Here is a 19,299-nt window from a genome sequence, read left to right as displayed (position 1 = left end):
CAATTTCAGCTGCTGTACTTGTCGGTACAGGTTTGGTACATCACAGGTGAGCACTTGGTACTGTTGTACAGTACTTTGGAAGGGCAACAGGGCACATTTAAGGTGGTGTCCTAAATCTGCAGCAACCAGATTTTGGTGATTTCATCACATACAGTGGGAGAAAAGTTGCATTCTTGCTTCCGCAGTGGGAGATAAAGCTTGGGAGAACAACTGTGAGCACTTTGTGTGCTTTTTGGTGCAGTGTTTGCACATTTTGCAGGGAGTCAGGCATTGACAGGTTGCATATTGCTATGGCAACCACAGGTGAGAGCTCTTCATTGCTTCACATCAAGAAGCTTGAACTATGATATTTGGCAAACCCAGTGCTATAATGTGTTGCTCCAGAAGAAGCAGCACAAGCCTATCAAAGAAAGGGGTGTAAAGCCCGCTTCTCTTACTGCTGAAGAGTGGGAAGATATGGATGAGCTGGCAAGATCTACTATCATGTTGTCTGTGTCAGACACTTTACTTTTCAGCATTCGTGAAGAGAAGACAGCTTGGGGAATGTGACAGAGATTGCAGGACTTGTATGCCCAACAAAGTGCCTCAAGCAAAGTGTATTGGTTGAAGAAACTCATAGGTCTTCGTATGAAGGAAGGGGCGTCTATGACAGCCCATCTAAATGAGTTTAATGGTATTGTCAGCCAAGTCATTAATCAAAAGTTGGCAATGGACGATGAGTTCAAAGCCACTTTTCTTTTATGCACTTTGCCAGAGAGTTGGGACACATTCAGGACAGCCACTAGCAATTCGAATGCTATGCTGTCATATGCAGATGTTGAGGGTGCTCTTCTTCAAGAAGAGATGAACAGGAAAAACAACTCTGCTGGAAAGTCCAATGCAATGAATGCACGTGGGAGATCCCAGCAAAGGGATAAAAGCCAAGAACGGGGAAGGAGCAAGTCCCGCTCCAAAAAGGATTTGGAATGCCATTATTGTGGCAAGAAGGGACACATCAAAAAGCAATGCTACAAATGGAAAAATGATCAAAAGGAAAAGGGAAAAGGCAAAGACAAAGACAAAGATGAAGCCAAAGATGTAAAGCCAAAGGCCAAAAGTGGAGTCAAGATTGAATAAATCAATGTGTCACATGCAGGTGACAGTGAGGATGAGGTCCTATTTACGTCTTCACTTGATGCCCATTCACTTCTTACAGGTGGTCATGGTATGCACTCATGGATCATTGATTCAGGTGCCTCCTTTCATGTCACAGGTTGCAGAGACTTGTTTGTCAGGTATACTACTGGCAATGAAGGAGTGGTTTATTTGGGTGATAACCATGCATGCAAGATTCTTGGCAGAGGTGATGTGAGGCTTGTGTTTTCAGATGGCTCACAGCTTATGCTCCATGATGTCAGGCATGTGCCTGAGATCAAGAAGAACCTGCTTTCTACTGGACAGCTTGATGATGCTGCTTATGTTACCACATTTGGTCGTGGAAAGTGGAAGATTAGTAAGGGCTCACTGGTTGTTGCCAGAGGCTCTAAGGTGGACACTCTTTATTTCATGCATGCAGGTGTTTGTCACCATGCTAATGTAAATGCAACCGAGCTGCCGGAAATCTCTATGTGGCATAGCCGGTTGGGACACATGAGTGTCAAAGGAATGGAGCAATTGTCTCGTTTGGGTTACTTGCCTTCTCTAAAGTTTTCAAGTTTTCAGTTTTGTGAGCATTGTATATATGGCAGGCAACTGCAGTGCCCCCACAAGAAAGCTCTTGGACAGAAAGATGCTCAGTTAGAGCTTGTGCATACAGATGTATGTGAGATGCCTCAGCTTTCTTTGGGAGGGGCAAAATATTTTGTGTCTTTTATTGATGATGCCACACGCAAGGTGTGGGTTTATCCTCTTCGTTTGAAGAGTGATACATTCTCAGTGTTTGAGAAGTTTGTTACTCTTGTTGAGAACGAAACTGGCAAAACACTGAAGGCTTTGCGTTCCGACAATGGTGGAGAGTATATGTCCAAACAGTTTCAGGACTTTTGTGATGCTAAAGGCATCAAGAGGGAGCTCTCTACTCCTTATGATCCTCCACAAAACGGGACAGCAGAGAGGATGAACAAGACCATTCAAGAGAAGGTCCGTTCTATGTTATCGCATGCTGCATTACCTCATGGTTTTTGGGCTGAAGCTGTTATGACAGCCGTTCACCTTATAAACAGGTCACCTAACACAAGGCTTGGTAGGAAAGTGCCAGAGGAAGTATGGACAGGGAAGCCTCCGTCATACAAGCACTTGGGAGTGTTTGGTTGCGTTGCGTACGTGTACATACGCAGGGAAATGCGCACCAAACTTGCATATTCCTAGGATATGGTGACAAAGGTGAAATGGGGTATAGACTTTGGGATCCCGTGAATAGAAAGATTATACGCAGCAATGATGTCATTTTTTTGAAACATGCATGTATAAGGAGCCTGCAAGGCAACACGAGCCTGGCAGAGTCATCTTTGATGATGATGGACATCATGGACAACAACAAAGGGCTGTAAATCAGCCATTACAGCAGCAAAACCAGCCCTTAAATGGTGCTGAAAATGGTCCAAATGGACAGCCAGACATGGCAGAAGATATCCCTATGGATATACCACAGTTAGAGGAGATACCGGGCATGATTTTTCAGCCTTATGGCATGGAACAGGAGCCACCAATGGGTGATATGCAGGCTGGACAGCACCCTGCAAATGATGGTCATTGGGTACGGAGGTCCACAAGACCCTCCAGAGCCCCTGACAGGTTTGTTCCAGGGGTTGACTACTTGATGCTTACTGACTGTGGGGAGCCCTCATGTTATAAGGAGGCTTTACAGAGGGCAGACAAGGCTCTTTGGGAGCGTGCCATGAAGTCAGAGATGGATTCTCTGCACAAAAATGGAACATGGAAGTTGTTGCATTTGCCTGCAGGCAAGAAGGTTTTGCCATGCAAATGGGTTTACAGGCTCAAAGTTGCACCAGATGCAAAGCCAAGATACAAAGCCAGGTTAGTGGCTAAGGGCTTCAAGCAAGAATATGGTGTGGACTTTGAGGAGATCTTCTCTCCAGTGGTCAAAATGACCACACTTAGAGCTGTGTTAGCTTTGGTTGCTCATGATGATCTCGACTTGATTCAGATGGATGTGAAGACTGCTTTTCTTCACGGTGATCTCCATGAGGAGATATATATGCAGCAGCCAGAGGGTTATGCAGTGAGTGGAAAGGAGAAGCTTGTATGCAAGCTGAAAAAGAGTCTTTATGGGCTCAAACAGGCACCAAGAGAATGGTATCATAAATTTGATACATTCATGAAATCCCAGAAATTCAGGAGAAGTGACATAGATCACTGCTTGTACACCAAGAAAGCTTTGGATGGCAGTCTATTGATCCTCATCTTGTATGTTGATGATATGTTGATTGCCGGGAAATCTCGTAAAGAGATGGATGCCTTGAAGCAAAGGCTGCATCAAACCTTTGATATGAAGGATTTGGGTGATGCAAATCACATTTTGGGTATGCGGATACTTCGGGACAAAAATCAGCATGTGTTGTATTTGTCTCAGAAGGAATACATTGGCAAAGTCTTGCAGAGGTTCAATATGGACGGGGGGAAGAAGACTGGTACTCCTTTGCCTCCATATGTGAAACTCAGTGCTATGGACAGCCCACAGTCAGATAGTGGCAGGGCTGATATAGCCAAGATTCCGTATGCTTCAGCTTGTGGCAGTCTCATGTATGCCATGGTTGCTACTAGGCCGGACATTGCATTTGCAGTGGGAGTGGTTTCTAGATACATGGCCAACCCTGGCAAGAAGCATTGGGAAGCAGTGAAAGGTGTCATGAGATACCTGAAGGGCACACAGGATATGTGCATTTGTTTTGGCAAACAGGATGCATTAGTGCATGGTTACACGGATTCGGATTATGCCGGTCATCCAGATAACCGGAAGTCTACTACCGGTTATGTGTTTACATTCACAGGAGGTGCTGTGTCATGGATATCCAGGATGCAGAAGTGCACTGCCTTATCTACTACAGAGGCCGAGTATATTGCAGCCACCACAGAGGCTTGCAAGGAGGCATTATGGCTATCTCGGTTAGTGGTTGATTTGGGTTATACAGGGGATATTCCATTGTTGCATTGTGACAGTCAGAGTGCCATCCAGTTGGCAAAGAACCCTGTTTTTCATGCAAAGACGAAGCATGTGGATGTGAAGTATCACTTCATCAGAGAGGTGATAGAGAACAAGCAAATTCAGCTTGTTAAGATTCATACGGATGACAACCCGGCTGACCTGTTGACAAAGAGTTTGCCTCCGGAGCGGTTTACTCATTGCAGACACTTGATGGGCATTGGATGAGGCCAGTTTCAGCCTTGATATGGCCTTGTATATTATCATGTACATGCTGATTTTTCTTTTCCTTTACTTAAGGGCACTTTGCCTTTAAGTGGGAGGTTGTTGGGGTAACGGCACTATGCCCACCCTTATAGTGTGTACAAGCCCATAAGTTATAGTACATAGTACACTTAGTACTTTTAATGTACTAAGTGCACTATGTGTACTAGTGCAATATACATGTGTGATAGGGGAGTCACACACTCAATACTTGGTGAGTTGACTTATCCCCACAACTCTCTCTCTCTCTCTCTCCCTTGTTCTCTCTGTGTATGTCTCCCACATGAATCTCTAAACCTAACTCTCCCATTCATGCAGTTCCTGATGTGCAAGGAAATACAAGTCATGATGCAAAAGAGCGAATGGTTTGCAAGGCTTGGGGGCAAATCAAGGATCAGCCCGCACTATTCATGTTTGATGACTGTGCAACTGACAACTTCATCTCTATATTCTAATGATAGGCTGAATTTTCTTAATGCATTCAACGACTGTTTTACTGATTCATTGCCAGGTGAATTACCTCCCCAAAGGCCCGAAGATCATCGCATAGATCTTGTGCCAGGTAGTTCTCCACCTAATAAACCCGCATACCGAGTGAGTGCTGCACAACAAGAAGAAATCATGAAGCAGGTAAACGAGCTTTTAGAGAAAGGTTTGGTTCAACCCAATTCCTCACCTTACTGCTCTCCTGTGCTTCTTGTTCAAAAGAAGGACGGATCATTCCGTATGTGTGTGGACTATAGAGCATTAAACAAGCTTACCATCAAGAACAGATTCCCAATTCCGCGTATTGATGATATTTTGGATAAGCTTGATGGTTCGGCTTGCTTTAGCACACTTGATTTGAAGAGTGGTTATCACCAGATACGCGTGGTGCCACAAGATGTCCATAAGACTGCATTCAGGACAGCCTTCCGATTATATGAATTTTTGGTAATGCCTTTTGGTCTCACCAATGCTCCTGCTACTTTTAATCGTATGATAGATAGGATATTCCGACCCCATCGCAAATTTATAGGAGTATTCTTTGATGATATCTTGGTTTTTTCCAAGAATGAGCAGGAACACAGAACTCATTTGGTCACAATGTTCGAAGAGTTGCGGAAGCATAAACTTTTCATCAATGCCAAGAAAAGTGAGTTTTTCCTTTCAGAGATTCATTATTTGGGACACATTATATCCAAGCATGGAGTTACAATGGATCCTGCAAAGATAGAGACCATTCGTAATTGGCCCGAATTGCAAAACGTACATCAAGTACGTAGTTTTCTGGGATTATGTTCGTACTATAGGCGTTTCATAAGGCATTTTGCTATGATTGCCACTCCTCTACATGATCTCACGAAGAAGAAAACTGCTTTCAAATGGACTTCAAAGGAACAGGATGCTTTCTTACAGCTCAAGCATGCTATCATATGTGGTCCAGTCCTGATTGTTCCTAACTTGCACAAGTCATTCGTAGTTGAATGTGATGCTTGTGGTGATTGCATAGGAGCTGTCCTAAATCAAGGGCATGCAGTTGCATACGAGAGTCGTCGCTTGCATGATGCTGAGCTTCATATGGATATCTATGAGAAAGAGCTCTTGGCTGTAATTCACGCCTTAAAGATATGGAAACATTACCTTCTTGGGGCTGAATTTGTAGTCAAAACAGATCATCAAAGCTTGAGATACTTTCTATCTCAAACAAAGCTTTCAGAGAAGCAGATGAGAATGGCAAACTTTCTTTCCATGTTTCATTTTCAGATTGTGCATACTCCAGGAAAGAAAAATGTGGTGGCCGATGCATTATCCAGGAGGCCTTATGTTGCTGCGGTCTCAGTGGCCTCTCATGGCGACCTATCAGCTATGCGAGATTTGTATCATTTGGATGCTGATTTTTGCCATATATGGACTGATTTGATGGCTGGTCATTCGCATGCCTCTTATGTTATCAACGAGGGTTATCTTATGAAGGATAATTGCCTATGTGTCGTGAAGGATTTGCGTCCAAAGGTCATGGACGAATGTCACGCTCCACCTTATGCTGGTCATAGAGGTATCATGCCTACTACTCGCATAATTCAGAGGTATTTCTTTTGGCCGAGCATGCGTAAAGACATTGAGGCTTATGTGCGTGCATGTATTACTTGCCAAAAGGTGAAATTTGACAGGCAAAAACCTCCAGGTTTGCTTCAGCCATTGCCTATTCCCTCGCAACCTTGGGAAAGCATTACTATGGATTTTATTATGGACTTGCCTAGATCCCAGCATGGGAATGATGCTATTTGGACCATTGTGGACAAGTTTAGCAAGCAAGCTCATTTCTTGCCCGTCAAGAAAACCATTAAAGCTAATCATATGGTAAAGCTTTTTCTTGCTAATATTTTCATAGGGTACTAAACTTGAGTTTTCATCAGCTTATCATCCCCAAACGGATGGCCAAAGTGAAGCTGCAAATTCAGCCGTGTTGGATTTGTTGAAATGTTATGTGGCAGATCAAAAGACTGCATGGGAGAAGTATCTTCCACTTGTTGAGTTTGCCTACAGCAATACAATCCATGCCTCCACGGGAAAAGCTCCCTTTGAGATTATCTATGGCAGAGTGGTATTGCCACCTATCCTTCGAACAAAGGATGAGATTTTTGCAGCTGATGAATATGTTCGTGACTTGGATGTTGCCTTTGGTCAGGTGCGGACAGCCATTGCAAGATCTCAGGATAAGCATAAAATGGCTGCTGACAAGCACAAAAGAGACATGGAAGTCAAAGAAGGTGATTGGGTTTTGCTGAAATTTGAGAAGGCTCGGCTTCGGAAGAGGCCAGGACGAGAAGGATCATATCCTAAGCTTTCTCCTCACTATTATGGACCCTTCAAGGTGATTCAGAAGATCAATGAAGTGTCCTACAGGCTTGCTTTACCTAGTCATTGGAAGATTCACAATGCTTTTCATGTGAGTCTATTTCGGAAATATGTGGGGCCAGATCCTGATGAGCTTGTCACAGAAGATCCGCCAGAGATTGAAGAGCTTGACGAGATCCTCCAGCCAGAACAGATTGTTTTTCACAAGGAGAGAAAGCTACCTGCTTGAAAGCTTTCCAGGAGATACCTTGTGAAGTTTAAGAATTATTTGCCTATTGATGCCAAGTGGGTAAATGAGGACTATTTTGTTGATTATCCACAGTTGTTGCAGGCATATCTTGAGGCTTTTCAGTTGAGGACAACTCTTTAGAAGCCCGGGGGGATGTCACCAATTGGCCGACAATTTGGTCCATCTCCAGATTTTGTGTCTCGTTCACTTGAGGCCAGGCCAGTGTCTCATGTGAAGAGGCCAGTATTTTGCTGACATGGACGGGAGCCAGACTGGTGCCACCCGTGTATGACCTGGACTGTGTTCGACCCATGGGATTGTCACGCCATGGAAGAGTCAGTATTCGTGCCGTGTTTTGCCTATGGGACTGTCACACCATAGGGAGACTCGTGCCTGGAACTGTGTCTTACCTATGGGACTGTCACTCCATAGGAAGACCAAGTTTTTATGTTTTACGTCGTGCCAGTTTTGTGCCGACAGATATTTTGTACTTGTTCCATGAACGGGAGATATGTCCATGTTACTATTTGCACATGCACACATGTTTTGCATGTTTGAAACTGTTTTCGCATGACATGTATTTTTGTGTTTGCCTGCTTGACGTGTTACTTACTGAGCGGGGACACCAGTCGTGAAGTCTGCTCTGTCTTCTGACGAGTTTTAGTGCATGTGAACAGGTGGTAAGTATATTAACATGTTGTTTTAAATACTTTATTTCTAACCCTTTGATTTATAACGTTACAGGTTCACACCCACTTAAAAGTGGGCACCCCCTTTGGGCACCCACTTAGGGGCCAAGGTGGGGAGCCCCACTTAAGTGAGTGTGGGAGTGGGCATGGTCACCTACCACATCCCTTTGGAACTGGCCACCCACATGCAAGCGTGGGGCGGGCCAGCCAAATCAAAGTGTTAAACTCCACCTTAATTTTTATAAAAAAAGGGCTTTCACCTTCAACGTAGAACCAACCGGCGATCCGCTTCCACTTTCTTACGTAAGACAACCGGCGACCATCTCTTCAAGCTGCGCACGTACACGATCTTGGCGGCTGTACGTTCTGCTCCTACAGGCGGCAGCAGACCTGCAGTACCTCAGCGTGCTGCCTCTGGCGACTGCTCCTATAGGCGGCAGCATACTTGAAGGCTGCGCTGCCTTTCTCTTCTGCACGCAGTCGTGGGCCACCCCAACAGGCTCTGCGTCTCATCTGCAGAGCAAGCTGCGCCTATCCTTCAGCAGGCTGCCCACTACAGGCAGCTGCACAGGTTGTAGCCAGGTGGCAGTGCACAGCAGCCAGGTGACCCCTAGCCAACGGCTGCACCTCTCCAGGCTACGCATGCCCTTACAGACGGCTGTGGCTGTAAGCCTGTTTTCCAGTCAGTAGAACACTACCCTTAGGCGACTGTGCTTGAGCTCTCCCACGCCTTAGTTCCTCCACGCTGCAGCCAGGCCTCTCCTCCCTTGCAAGTGGGTACTCCTTCTCTCACAGCAGGCGGCTGTGGTCTTTGCGGTGGTACTTGTCTTGGTGACTGCGCTAAGTTCACCACGAGGCGACTGTGCCATCCCAACAAGGTGGCTGCTTCTTCAACAAGGTGTTCTCTCTCCAAAGGCTGCCTCTCTATTTCCTACTTTGAAAGAGGTTGCACATCTTCTCCACTGGCGACTACAAGAGGACTTCACATCTCCTGGGTGGCTACATCTACTACACAAATACCACGGGTATTGGTCCTCTATCAGCCATCCACAAGTAAGTGAATTTCAGATTTAAGTAAAGTATTTTGTGTTAAATCTGATAAGGGATTCCCGACTCCCTATACGGCCAACACCCGTTCGGTGCCGGGTAGTCCAAGCTCTATTGGAGAACCTCGGTCCGCGTGTGGATGTCCAACGGAGTCTATTCCCACTTGACGAGATCGGTTTCACACAATGAGACAAGTGCTATGGAGAACAAAACGCGAGAGAGAGAGAGAGAGAGAGAGAGAGAGAGAGAGAGAGAGAGAGAGAGAGAAGCTTTACAAACTCTGCTATATACACAAGAATCCGATACAAAATGAAGTAGGGGACCAAGGGTGGTATTTATACCACCCTCTAGTGCTTGTCGGCCAACCTAAAAGTAACCGACAGCAGCAGATATACCCACGACCAGCAAAAAATTCAGTCGGTCATCAATCGACCAATACAGTAGGAGTCGGCCAACACAAGATTGCTCCACAACCAGAAAAAATTTAGGAAAAACATGGAAAAATGAAAAAAAATGAGAAAAGCTCCTGGGCGGGCACACCACAACAAAGGCCCTCAATGTACAGACAGGAGATGACTGCTAACAATTTTTCACTTTATGTCAAAAAGACAGACAGATGGATCATGCTATTAGTCATTTATGTGGATAACTTGATTATCACTAGTGATAGTGCTGTTGACATAATAGCAACAGAAAACGGCCACTTCCTAGCCCAGAAATGCGAAAACGCCGTTTCCCAAGAGTCATCGTTTTTGTTTCCATTTCTCCGTTTCCTAATCTCCAATAAAAAAATCACCCATTGATTTGTCTTATCTAGTGCTTCCTTAGTGATTTTCTAAACATTTTGCTTACTATTTATTTCAAATTATGATGGTGCCATTGTCGTTTCCCAGAGGCCAGCCGTTGCCGTTTCATGCAACTATGGCTGACATGCATGATGTCAGGAGGCTTTTGAAGCAAAAGTTTGAGATGAAGAATTTGAGTGAACTGCGGTATTTCTTGGACATAGAGGTGGTAAGATCACCTCATGGCATTTTATTATTACAGAGACAATATGGTACAAAGATACAACTATATGGGTACACAAATGCTTATTAGGCTAGTAGTGTCGCAGACAGGAGGTTTACCAGTGACTATGTTTTTATTTGAGATTACTACTGTGAGTTGGAGCAGTACGAAACAGCCAACCGTTACTTTGTCGAGTACAAAGACAGAGTATAGTCGAGTTTACACCATGGACCGACCATTGTATGTTATTGTAGGAGAATACTTTCCCTTATGGTATGTACTCTTCTCTTTTTAGTTATATGGTTGTACACAGAAAAGAAGAAGATAGAATAAAATTCAACCATCCATCTCTTGCTCTCTCTTGTGCGTATCTGGTTGCTTGCAAGGAACTCAAGCTCTCTCTTTATTGTGCTTTTATGCTTTTTCTTATGATATATGAGTTGTGGAGCAATCAGCCAGTCCCATAGAGACAGCCAACCAGCTTCTAGCATCTCTATATAAAGGACCTTCTCATCATCACTTCTTGTATCCAATCCTTGCATATTGTAAAAGCCTTATGCTATAATAAAGGTGATCTTGTCAACAAATGCTCTCTCTCCTTTGTTTTACTTCCGCATTGTGCAACCCACTCAGTTGGGAGCTTTTCTACGCAGTAAAAGGAAGGAAGTATAAGCCTTTTTGTTCAAGGCAAGTGATGATTGGTACAATGGAAGATGGTTCCTCATCGGTGGTTACTCTTCGGGTGGAGTCTGGACTTCCCGCTCTTGCCTATTGCGTCTGATGCCACGCCTTAGGTGCGTTTTTATGGTGGTGTGATTCCCCGGGGTGCCTTTTCTTCGCCTCTCGTGGTCGTCTTGGGGCCATTCAGCTGAGTGGGTGTCTTGGGGCGTTCTCTCTCTCTCTCTCTCTCTCTCTCTCTCTCTCTGGCTGGCGGAAGAATACCAACGAAAAAATATCAAAATAAAAAGGAAAAGAGCATACGATGGTGACTTGCTGTTCGCGCTGGCGGATCCGCCACGGTTGGTGGTGCTGTGGAGCAGCTGCTAGGGCGGCGTGGTTTGCAGAGAGCCAGCAGACCGAGCCGTGGGCAATCAACCGGCTATGGCGGGGATGCGCAAGGCGGGTAGATACAGCGGCTAGGTGGGGTCGAAGGGAGAGGAGGCACAGAAGGATGCTGCGAAGGAGGAGGGGGCACAGGCTTCGAGGTGTCGGCGGTTGCGAGCCGTAAGGATGAGGCTAAGGCGGGGCTGTAGGAGCGGAAGCGGGTTATGTGCTGGCGCAGAGGCGGGGTTGATCACCGACGTCAGTCATACCCGCTGTAAGATCCCAGCAAGGCAGGGGCGTAGACGTCGATCGCGCAGAGGCGGGGTTGATCGGAGCCATTGGAATTTGGAAGGCCTGCGCGGGGCGCCCAGTGTAGGCTAGCCCGCCTACGTGGGAATGGACCGGGCTGTTTCTAAATCATTTTTTCACTTTTAAAATATTACTTTTTCCCTTTTTTGCTTTTTGTGGGAAAAATAATGGTAAGGCGGGCTTTTTTTAATATGGAAAATTTACATTTAAGGGGGTTTTTTAATAAGTAAAATAAAAAGAAAAAACATAGGAGGGAAATTATTTTTAAACGAGCGGATTTTTTTCCCAAAAAAAGAGACTTCTATTAAGTATGAAAAAATATACAAAAGGAAAGTTGGCTAGAAATTTGAAAGAACCACACACACACACGTGCCATCGCTTGTTGCAGGGGGACATCTCAACCAATCAGGTGCCTTGTGCTTCCAACGATGTCCCATATGAGTTGTAGTGAAAATCCCACTCTCATAAATGGTGGTGCACCCTCGAGAAGATCCCTAGATATTAGCCCAAGTGGCCATGAGGGTGTAGATGATATCACTCCAAATCCTCCAAATGTGTTTTGACTCAGAACCAGAGTGCCCACAATAGCCTCAATGCATCTAGCCTTTTAAATGTCCCAGGGTGCAATGCTAGCAATAATCTCACATGCATTGTCCACCTCTATACAGGTGGGGAGTATCCTATCTTCGTAGCGTGTCTTGTCCTAAAGACGGTACATAGCCGAACAACTCCTTAACTGATCATAATGACCAGACCCCTTATACCTGAGATGTGGGCCTAATTGTGTCAACCAAATAATAGCACCAAAAGAAATGCTATCATTCTTCCAAGGAGATGTGATGTCACAATCCAAATGCTATGTACTTCCTTGCACTCCCATAAGTAATGGTAGACATTCTCTGAAACTCCTACCATTGCACTCCCATAAGCAATGGTAGATATTCTCTAAAACTTCTACCATTGCACTCCCATGAGCAATGGTAAACATTCTCTAAAGCTTCTACATATCTCGAGCATACTGGGTAGCGAGGCCACCAAGTAGTAGAGATCCCTCATCTCCACTACTTGGTGGTGGCGAGGCCACCAAGTAGTGGAGATCCCTCATCTCAAGCATACTAGGCTAACACTGACAAGGGATCTCCACTGCTTGGTGGCGGCGAGGCCACCAAGTTTTTTTTTTTTAAATAAGGGAGGATATATGTGTCCTTCTGTAAGAATGCCACAATCTCCTCCAAAAAGTCCTTTGAATGTCAGGTGTGATACCATAAGCTCCCAATGAGGTCTGAGTGTAGGGACTCTCTGAATGTGTCCATGATAAGATACTTGGTGTTAAGCACAATCTAACTAAAGAAAGGAATGCTTTTCATCAGGTTAGTAGCATCCCTCCACACCAACTCATCACCGAGGTCCCAATGCAAATATTTGATAGGGCATCCCGGTATACACTCACTAGGTTGGTAGCATCCCTCCAAACATACATTCACACTCACCATGTTGGTAAACATACATTCACACTCACCATGTTGGTAGCATCCCTCCAAACATACATTCACACCCACTCGCTAGTGTCCTAGTGCAAATACCTAATAGGACATCTGCAATACAACCAAAGGCTCCAAGCATCTATGATCATCCCTAGGGCATGATCAATATAAAAGTGCTTCCATGCTCTACCAACAACTCTCACATGATGCACCACTAGGCCCTCTCAATGATATCCTAACATCACATCTCTCAGAATACCGTTCATCCAGTACAGAGAAAAAGATTGTTGCACGTCATCTTCCCCCAGGCTGGGGAGGCCATAACCTAAAGAGGTACACTTGTCCGTGAGAAAACTCCAAACCATGAGTCATGAAGTTATTCTAATTTAGTGGTTTGGTATGGCAGCATGAATCTGCACAATCCTCTCACTAGTGTTTCCCCTCAAATGTTGTGTAAGCATCCCTCGCTCATCCTCCATGAGCCTCTTCCAATCCAGTATGGTGGGGAAGAGAGTCTCCCAACTAGCCTACTAAATATGAGTAGATGCCCCAGGAGGTCTACCATCCTCATCCAAGATCAAGGCATTCCACATTAACCTCCACGTAAGTGAGCTAAGAACCTCCTCATGTACTCCCAAGCCCAAATAAGTGATATAACCAAACAGGAGGATGGGAGTCGATGCTCTACCTCTGAGAAGATAAAATGTGGGCTATATATCCAGCCATTTCCCCTAACCAGAGACACCTCATAACCTACTACATGAGCAAGTCTTTCCATGGCTCATTAAGTGGGCCAGAAAGAAATCCTCAATAATCTTACAAAGCAACACCTTACACTACACCTTGGGTCTATGATGTTTAATCCCCCCTCTTGCTTGGGTAGGATAATGGTTTCCCAAGCAATTCTAGCCTTCATCTAATCCCAAGCAAACAAAATTCCAAATGAGGTGGTGTAATTGGCCAATATATCCCCTATGAAGAACCTAACAAGAGTGATAAACCAAGCAATTGCCAACCACACCGAGTTAACCACCAAGGCTCTAGATGCTAAATCAAGCTTCTTGGTACTCCAATGTTGAAGTTTGCTTTTAATGCTCATGAGAGCACAGGTGCAACTATTGTGCTCGGTAGATGCCAACTTGGCCAAGGTATCAAGGAGTGCAAACTGTTGTGCTCGGTAGATGCCAACCTAGCCAAGGTATCAGGTAGTGTAAACTGTTGTGCTCAACTGGCCAAGATATCAAGAAATTCACCTTCTCTAAATCCAAGTGAACTCCACATCCAAACCCTAATCTTCAAGTGGAACACTAATCTAGAATCCCACTGACTTGTGCCAATTGAAACAAAACATCTCCAAGGCTTTTGAAAGGCACAAAGACATGCATGTAAAAACATCATGGTATCATATGCTAGCTCCAAGTCCAATAACTCTTCCTCTATATGTTGAGGCAATTTCAAGTCCACTACTCTTGGGGTTAGCCCAAATGAACATGCTGATAGCCTATGCTACTATGAGGTACAAATCTTGAGGGGGGAAATCTGAAAGCACTCACCACATCCCCTACAGGCCAAAATGGTGCAATGGGTCTCCCTATACCACCATGAGATTCCCTCTAATGTAGTCCTAGGAAAACCCCACATATGCCATTGTGCCTTTCAAGAAGTCCGAACTCACTCTTTCATTAGATTTTTCAAAGTCTAGCAGGAAGATTGTTGGCTAGATTTCCACTCTAGAGCTTCCCAAAATGAGAAGATGTTCCTTCCTTGGAGGAACCTATTCTATGTGTCACAGTAATCCTTTGAAGAACTAGCTATAAGATCATACTCACAATGTCTTAGCTAAGATTTTATACATAGATCCAAGTAAAGTGTTAGGTCTCCACTACTTGATATTAGTCTTATCCCCACCTTTTGGGACTAGGTGAATAAGGCCCTTCGTGAGAAAGGAGGGCATTGTACATGTATGCCACATTGCATGTAAAGCAAACAACAACGATGATCTCATCCCCAATGTGGTCCCAAAGGTGCAATAGTAAGACCCTCCGTGAGAAAGGAGGGCATTGCATGATGTAAAGTAAACATCAACAATGATCTCATCCCCGATGTGGTCCTAAAGCTGCAACAATAATCTCATCCCCAATGTGTCCCAAAACCATATAGAGAAGGATGCGGACCATCATGCGGATCTTGTTCTCGATTGTTGAGATGTCGTTCTTGAAGACAATGCATCCAAGGATGACACCATGCTTATAAACACAGAATTGGCATTTGAGTGGGCTCAATGAGATGTGGTAGAGTCTGCATCTCTCAAAAAGTAGTCTAAGATGAGCAAAATTCTCCTTCCACTTTTAATGCACACAAAGGTCATCAATGAATACATCAAGGATATTCCAAAGGAGATCTTCGAGGATGTACACATCAAGCTTGAGGATGTACATAGCAAGCATTGATAGGTGGTAGGGGCATTGGTCAAGCCAAATGGCATGATGTGAAATAAGTGTAGGTCCACCACTTCATAGCAAATGATGTCTTGTATTGATCAGTTAGGTTGATCGTCACTTAGTTATAACCTGAGAAACAATCCAAGAAGCTATAAGTTTATGCTCCGGTGACTCTTTCCAACATGTGGTCAGTGTATGGCAAGGGGTAGTGATTGAATTATGGCAGTAACCTTTTTGAGGTTGATGTACACTCTAAGTTTTTCTGTTCTTTTTGGGAATGATCACCATTAGCAACAACCACTCGATGTGCTCAATTTCACACACAAATATTGTGTCGAACGATGAGCTTGTCTAGCTCTTCTTTGACCATGTGGTAGGCTCTCTGTTTGGATGGTTTTGTACCTTCATGGAGAGGGATGGCGTGTCTCACCACTCCTAGAGGAATTCTCTTCATGTCAGTGTATTTCCAAGCAAAAACATTCATAAATTCTTTGACCAAGGCTACCAACTCTCCTTTGGTCTTTGGCAATAAATATTGGCTTAGGTTCTTCACCCCACGACTAATGATGTTCACATATTTGACCTCGACGAGGCTATTATAAGAGACACCAAGTTCTCCACTTGGGCTTTCTTTGAGCCTTCTCGCCATGCCACTTTATCCCCAATGTTGTAGGACTTAAAGTACTTGGTTACTTATCTCAAATATTACTCTTGAGGCTCAATGAGCTCTTTGAGTTTTGTTTCCTTATCTGCCTTAGCCTTCACTCTATTGAGCTTGTGTCTGGTGGCTCAACAGAGAGATTGGCTTGCTTGGCCATTGTCTTGGCCTAAAAGGTGATCTTGTTTGGGTCAACTTCCCATTGTCTGGAGCATGTTAACTTTCCGCTTTCTACGGTAGGTCCTATGTGAATCCCTAGCCTTAAGGTAATGATTAGTGGTGGAACATGGGGGAGTGGTTACATAAGACCTTCTATTTTCAAGGTTTTGATTTTCGACACTTGGCCTTCGACTATCATCACCTTCCTATCACATCATCAACTCATCTTCACCAACATAATCCGAGGACGAAATCTACATCAGGAAGGGGTGCATGTTAACCCTCATTGTACACCTCTGCAACGTCGACGCCATCCATTGGAAACCGTCACTTCATTTGGCCATTGACATTAAAAATGCTAATATTGTATATTTTTAAGTGTACGATCGTCTTTTGTCTATGAAAGGTGTGCCATGGGATTAATTATGGAGGCTGCATGCTTAGATTAAGTGTTTGCAAAAGCCTAGGCGACCTTGGAAATCCATGGACCTATATTTTAAGTATGGCTGGCTAAGGGGTGAAGGCTGGGGGGCCAAGATAAGGGTCAATTTGTATTCTCACTATTCATTCTCTTATGCAACGAATAGAGTGATTTTCTTCTCTACTCTCTTGCTCTCTTGTGTGTCTTTCTATATGCTCATTGTGTATGTGTGAGTATATGTGAGAGAGATAGATTGAGGAAGAGGAGGGTCGAGCTTCCTTTGGAGTGCGCGACGATGGTGACATAGTGGAACTTTGGAATGTGGTTGCACGGCAACATCGTCTCCTACAAGAATCCGAGCACATGTATTCACGAGGTGAGTGACACACCTTGTCCTTGCAATTGTGAGCTAGGTTATGGAAGATTAGCTTCTCGGTTGAGTTGTTTTATGCTCCCGAGTGTGGTTGTGAAAAGCGTCATGACCTTAGTTTGTTCCTGCACTCTTTCTATGATGCAAGGTTGTTTACATGAGACCAAAGAAGCCTGGGTAGGTTTAAGGAGGTATGATTTGATGCACTATAGCCAACTATATTGTTGTTTCCAACACTCGTGAAGTGCTTCGCTACTATTTAACTAGATAGTATTTTTCGGTTCTATTATGTCAGATGAGTCAAGATAAGACGTCTTAATTTTAGTAAGGTAATCCCAAGATTCCCGACGCTAATGCAAAAAGTGTTTCATGGCATGATGTAGTAGATTGCAATTTACATCATGAATTGTTTCCTAAACTTTCACGTGTTTAATATCCACATCAATAGAATAATGGTTAGAGGGTGATTTTCCTATTCAAATGATCCATAAAGGTTGTGCCAAGGATTAGGAATGCAATGCAAGTCATGAACACAACCAATGGCTCCTTGTAGTTTTCGTGAATAAAAAAAACAGTACAAGGCATGTCACCTACTGCCATCTCAGGCTTCGAAATTGGTGATAAAAAACAGCAAAATTGAAGTAAAACTAAGTGTAGCTTTCCTCTAGGTACTACCAAGTACTCACCCACACTTCCAACACACGATTTTCCACAACTACTGTAATTCCTTCTCTACCACACAAACTTTATCTACAAGTTTTATCACAATGCACCTTCCAAATGCAAAGGCAATAGTAAATCTTACATAATGGGAGCTGGAGCTCTATTTCTTTGGCAGCGGCGCCAAAAATGTTATGGGCTACCACACCTCCCAAGAGAGAACTCCACACAACCGCAATTGGGAGAAGTAATAGACAACAACTATCGTTGGGTACTTACCAATGCTTTGAGCTCACATCCCTAAGCTTGCTTTTTGGAAGCTCCACTCCTCCGATCTCCACCTCTATGCTGTCACCATGAAGTCGCTTGCACCACAATACAAGGCAATCTACCTCTCACTCTCCCACACACATTCATAGAAGAGGAACATGCACTAGATTACACTCTCACTCACTCACTCACTCTCTCTCTCTCTCTCTCTCTCACACACACACACACACACACAAGACAAAGCAAGAGCTCTCATAGCTCAAAGGGAGATTGTGTTCTTTCATTATGAGAAATTGCCTTTTATACATCTAGCCCTTATTCACACTTGGGTGCCCAAAACTTACTAAATAAGGCCTTGGTTGACCGGTATAAGTTTATCTTGTTGTGTTTGGATAAGGAAATTTGGATTCTTCCTTTGTTGGCATTTCTTTCTCTAGTTCCGTACTTTAGGTGATTTATACAATCAACCTGATAGGTTTACGGATGAACATATGTGACTCATGAGACGTTGATGACTCTTTATGTTGATATGGATAACTTGGGACGTCGATTATTCCATATGCAGATGTGGGTATGTTGGGGCGCCAATGAATCCATGGATTCTGCTGTTATAATGCCATGTTTTCCTAGTTTATTCTGAATGGTTTACAATGAGGAAGTTACTTTGAATGTGAATTGCTCTGATTATCCGTAGTGTGATGGGCAAACAAAGTGTATGAATCAAATTGTAGAGTATATTCTTCGTGCATATGTCTCTAAAAAAGCATCAAATTGAAAAAAATATCTTCCAATGATGGAATTTGCCTATAACAGTTTTAAATATACGGCTATTGGTTTTAGTCCATTCATGCTTATGTATGGGTATCAACCCAGGGCACCTATTGATGTCGGTCTAAGGACATCGAGCTTCATGCATCGAGGCATTTCTTGCGAGATATGCAGGAAATGCTGACCGAAGCTCGAGATTTTATCATGAATGCTCAGGAATAGAGTACGATTTTATACTGATAGGGGACGCTCATCTCGGTCTTTTGAACCAAGAGCGTTGGTTTATTTTAATGTTCCGAAAGATTCACAGACTTTGTCAATAGAAAATGCTCGAATTTATCTCTTAGATATTGTGGTCCATTTTTGAGTTATACATCGGAATGGCGCGGTTGCGTTTGAACTTAAAACTACCTCCACATGTTAGAGTTCATCCAGTCTTTCATATCAATAGATTGAAAGGGAAACTGGGAGGTGAGGATAACACAGTTACTCCTCA

The 19,299-nt window shown here is 44.0% G+C and overlaps 1 protein-coding gene across 8 annotated transcripts in view; it reads right to left on the bottom strand.

Annotated features, from left to right (window-relative positions):
* LOC147621429 (protein ANTI-SILENCING 1-like) overlaps window positions 1-11,670 on the bottom strand; it is a 134,861-nt gene extending 123,191 nt beyond the window's left edge. For 6 of the 8 annotated variants that reach the window (XR_015269826.1, XR_015269828.1, XM_086824168.1 and 3 more), the window contains exon 1: window positions 11,201-11,584. The gene's annotated coding sequence lies outside the window, so the exon portion shown is untranslated. Of the gene's footprint in view, window positions 1-11,200 lie in introns of all 8 variants that reach the window. The other 2 variants (XR_015269827.1, XM_086824172.1) reach the window with 2 other exon arrangements.
* Window positions 11,671-19,299: the final 7,629 nt, after the last annotated feature.

The sequence above is a fragment of the Cibotium barometz genome, chromosome 30 (assembly GCF_041138505.1).
Source record: "Cibotium barometz isolate CiBa-2024 chromosome 30, ASM4113850v1, whole genome shotgun sequence".
Lineage (NCBI taxonomy): Eukaryota > Viridiplantae > Streptophyta > Polypodiopsida > Cyatheales > Cibotiaceae > Cibotium > Cibotium barometz.
This window is presented reverse-complemented; position numbering and strand designations above follow the sequence as displayed.